Genomic DNA, 4286 nt, shown 5'->3' with positions numbered 1-4286 from the left:
GAGGGCGGGGAGGGAGAGGGCGGGGAGGGGGAGGACGGGGGAGGGGAGGGGGAGGGCGGGGGAGGGGAGGGGGAAGGGCAGGGGAGGGGAGGGGGGAGGGCGGGGGGGCAGGGGAGGGGAGGGGGGGAGGGCGGGGAGGAGGGGGTGAGGGAGGTGGTGAGGAGGGCGGGGAGGGGGGGAGGGAGGGGAGGAGGGCGGGGAGGGGGGAGTGGGGAGGAGAGGGGAAGAGGAGGGGGGTGAGGGAGGGGGGGAGAGGACACAGAGGGAAGGAGAGAGACGAGGGCGAGTGGCCCGCGGCCGCAAATGGAGCCAAGCCCCAGAATAGGCGTGAGCTGGCTTGAGGCTGAGAGACGGCCACGCCCGGTTGCCGGGGAAACACTTCCCCCCTTCCGAGCACCGGCCACGTCGCCCCCGCCCCATACTCCACTCCCGAGAGCCCCGCTCTCTGAGCCCCACCTTGCCCCGCAGTCCCGAGAGCCCCGCTCTTCGAGCCCCACCCCGCCCCGCCCCGCACTCCCGAGAGCCCTGCCCGCCCCGCCCCGCACTCCCGAGAGCCCCGCTCTCCGAGCCCCAAACCCCCGGCCGAGCTGGCTTGAAGTCCGCCGATTGCAGCTGTGTGAGACGGCCGGCGGGCCCGGTTGCCGGGGTAACCATTCCTGCTCACCAAGCCCCGGCCGAGATCCGCACTCCCAAGAGCCCCGCCCCCCCCGCCCAAGCCAAGCGTGGGAACAGAGAGACGCCGCATCTCTGCTGCTTCTGCTGCACACACACCCTGACCCTCGTGGCTGACGCCATTGCCCCGGGTAACGTGACACAGGGGGGGTTGCTGAGGAGCTTAGCAGAAGCCGTGGGAGAATTACCTAAGTCGGGCCTGGCTGGGCAAGAAACAACCAGGCTTTAAGGCCTAACAAAAACGGGGAAAGGTAGGAAAAAGAATCTTCAGGTTAGAGAAATATTTACAAATGAATGAAGTTTTTTTAAAACAATTTAATTAATTCAATTTTATTTTGCTGGAAATGTATATTTGAAAAGAAAGACGCAGAAAGCAGGAAAAAAATGGAAGCAAGATGGCGGCTACTCACCTCGGTTCAGAACGATAAGGCCCGCCCACACACGCACCGATTGGTCGACCGTCAGGTGACCAAAGCGTAGGATTGGTCAATCGTCCTGTCACTCGACCGTAGGAGGGCCCGGCCGCACACGGCAGCAACCCGGCGTACGATTAGTCGACCTCGAGGTCACTCTGTCGCTAATGAGCGGATAATGAGATGCTAATGAGAGGAATGTTGAAGGTTTTTCGGATACCGCGGGCGCGATTTTAGCCCGGCCGATACATAAATACGCTTAAGACCGTTTTGAAAGGTAAGCTTTCTTTCGACGTAACGCACGCGTAGGTACGCTCTGTAACTTTTGAGTGCATAGCCCGACAGACGCACACGTGAGGACAGACAGACAGACAGAAGGACAGACAGATCGACCGATTATATATATAGATAGCTGGAGTGCCCGGTGGGTGCTGAGGCTTTTTCGAGGGGATGATGGTGTTGGAAGAGAGAGAGAGAGCGACTGGGGGGAGAGAGAGAGAGAGAGCGACTGGGGGGAAGAGAGAGAGCGACTGGGGGGGAAGAGAGAGAGCGACTCGGGGGGAAGAGGGAGAGCGACTGGGGGGGAAGAGAGAGAGCGACTGGGGGGGAAGGGAGAGAGCGGCTGGGGGGGAAGAGAGAGAGCGACTGGGGGGGAAGAGAGAGAGCGAGTGGGGTGGAAGAGAGAGAGCGGCTGGGGGGGAAGAGAGAGAGCGACTGCGGGGGGAAGAGAGAGAGTGACCTGGGGGGGAAGAGAGAGAAGGACTGGGGGGAAGAGAGAGAGAGAGAGGGGATGGGAAGGGAAGGGGGAGGAGGGGAGGGGGAGTGGGGAGGGGAAGGGGTGGGGGTGTGGGGGGGAAGGGTGTGTGTGGGGTGTGGGGGTGTTGGGGGAGGGGGGGTGGGGGTGTGGGGGCGAGGGGTTGTGGGGGGGAAGGGGGGTGGGGGGAAGGGTGGGTGGGGGGGGGGAAGGGGTGGTGGGGTTGTGGGGGGGGAAGGTGAGTGGGGTGGTGTGGAGGGGGTGTGGGGGGGAAGGCGGGGTGTGGGGTTGGAAAGGGAGGGGGAGAGAGATCTACTTAAAGTACAGGAAACTTTGTGCTATCCGGCACCCACGGGACTGAGCTGCCTCCCTTGCCATAAAACTTTCCTACTCTCCAGAGTTAATGTTGAGAGATACGGAGATTCTTATCTCCGTATTTGACAACCAAACACTGTTGCTTAGCAACAGCTTCTGAACACTCGGGTGTGGCCCTAAACCTCTGCAGTTAAAGCTGTTGCTATAGCTACAGACCTTGCATAGCTTGACTGTTCAAACAAAGGAAAATAAACAAACAAAGAATAAAAAACTGCTGCTGATTTTTTGTGGTGGCTCCAGATTGCCGGATAGCTCACCTCCGGATAGCACAAAGTTTCCTGTAGTTATAGAACATTTTTGGTAAATCTTTCTATAACATACACTTTATAACTTCACCAATCTTTTTATTAAAAAAGGGGTCCTCAACTCTCAGTGTTGCACCACAAACATTGGCCGCCGCTTGCTTTTCAGTTGAAAGATTAGGCCCCGCCCACAGAGTCGATTGTCTGTCTCAGTCACCAGGACCCGATTTGGAGCACAGAAGCCCCACCCACTCTTTGTTCCTGTACTAAGATGGCCACGCAGGCAATCTTACACACTGAATCAAAATGGCGTCGAACTGAAACTTTTCGCCCTCCTTAACAAAGATGGCTGCCGTTAACCTGGGGCTGTGAGCAGAAGAAATTTCCTCAGCTGCAAACACAGGATCTTCAGATTATTATTCAGGGCTTGCGACCTACCCAGTTGCTTATGAATCCTCCCCACCTACTGACCCTGGGTATGGAGCTGAGGCTGCACACCCTCTCTCCTCTGCCAGTGTTAGTCTCTGCCTAGGCCGGGATCCTGGGTCTAGAGTTGCACTGCTGGCAGTTGGAGAAGCCTAGGCCTCGGGCCTGGAAAAACGGTGAAACGTAGGAGAATTATAGAGGTTAGAGAAAAGATTTACAAATTAATTAACTTTTTTTAAAAACAAAGTGTGTTTTAAAAGCAACTTTTTTTTGCTGGAAATGTAGATTTGAAAAGAAACACGCAGAAAGCTGGAAAAAGAAAAGAAAAGCTTAGAATCAAGATGGCGGCGACTCACCTCAGTTCAGAGCGATAAGGCCCGCCCACACATGCACCGATTGGTCGACCGTCAGGTCACCAAAGCATAGGATTGGTCAATCGTCCCGTCACGCGACTGTAGAAGGGCCCGGCCGTACAATTGGTCGACCTTGAGGTCACTCTGTCGCTAATGAGCGGATAATGAGATGCTAATGAGCGGAATTTTGAAAGCTTTCCGGATAGCGCGGGCGCGATTTTTCTCCGGCCGAAACGTAAATACGCTTACGACCGTTTTGGAAAGGTAAGCTTTCTTTCGACGTAACGCACGCATAGGTATGCTCTATAACTTTCGAGCGTATAGCCGGACAGACGCACACATGAGGACAAAAGGACAGACAGACAGATAGACAGACAGATCGACTCGTTTATATATATAGATAGAGACTTGCTGAAATGCCCGGCGGTGCCGAGGCTTTTTCGAGGGCATGTTGTTGTTGGAAGAGAGAGAGAGAGCGACTGGGGGGAAGAGAGAGAGCGACTGGGGGGGGGAAGAGAGAGAGTGACTGGGGGGGGAAGAGAGAGATCAACTGGGGGGGAAGAGAGAGAGTGACTGGGGGGAAGAGAGAGAGCGACTGGGGGGTGAAGAGAGAGAGCGACTGGGGGGGAAGAGAGAGAGCGACTGGGGGGAAGAGAGAGAGCGATGGGGGGGAAGAGAGAGAGCGACTGGGGGGGAAGAGAGGAGAGCGACTGGGGGGGAAGAGAGAGAGTGACGGGGGGAAGAGAGAGAGCGACTATGGGGGAAGAGAGAGAGAGTGACGGGGGGAAGAGAGAGAGCACGACGGGGGGGAAAGTGGCCCGATGGGCCCCTGCGAAGGAAGGGAGAAGGTAAGCTCTCCCACCCCCTCACTCTTTCCCTCCCTTTCCCACCCCTTCAGTCTTTCCCTCCCTCACCCTCTCTTTCCCTCCCCCGTCTCTCCCTGCTTTACTCTCCCTCCCCCTCTCCTCACGCTCTCTCTCCCTCACACCCCCTCTCTCTCTCCCTCCCCCTGTCTCTCCCTCCCCTCACCCCTCTCCCACCCCTCCCCCCC

The sequence above is a fragment of the Somniosus microcephalus genome, chromosome 4 (assembly GCF_052327205.1).
Source record: "Somniosus microcephalus isolate GS21.2 chromosome 4, FLI_Smic_1.0, whole genome shotgun sequence".
In the NCBI taxonomy this organism is placed as follows: domain Eukaryota; kingdom Metazoa; phylum Chordata; class Chondrichthyes; order Squaliformes; family Somniosidae; genus Somniosus; species Somniosus microcephalus.
This window is presented reverse-complemented; position numbering follows the sequence as displayed.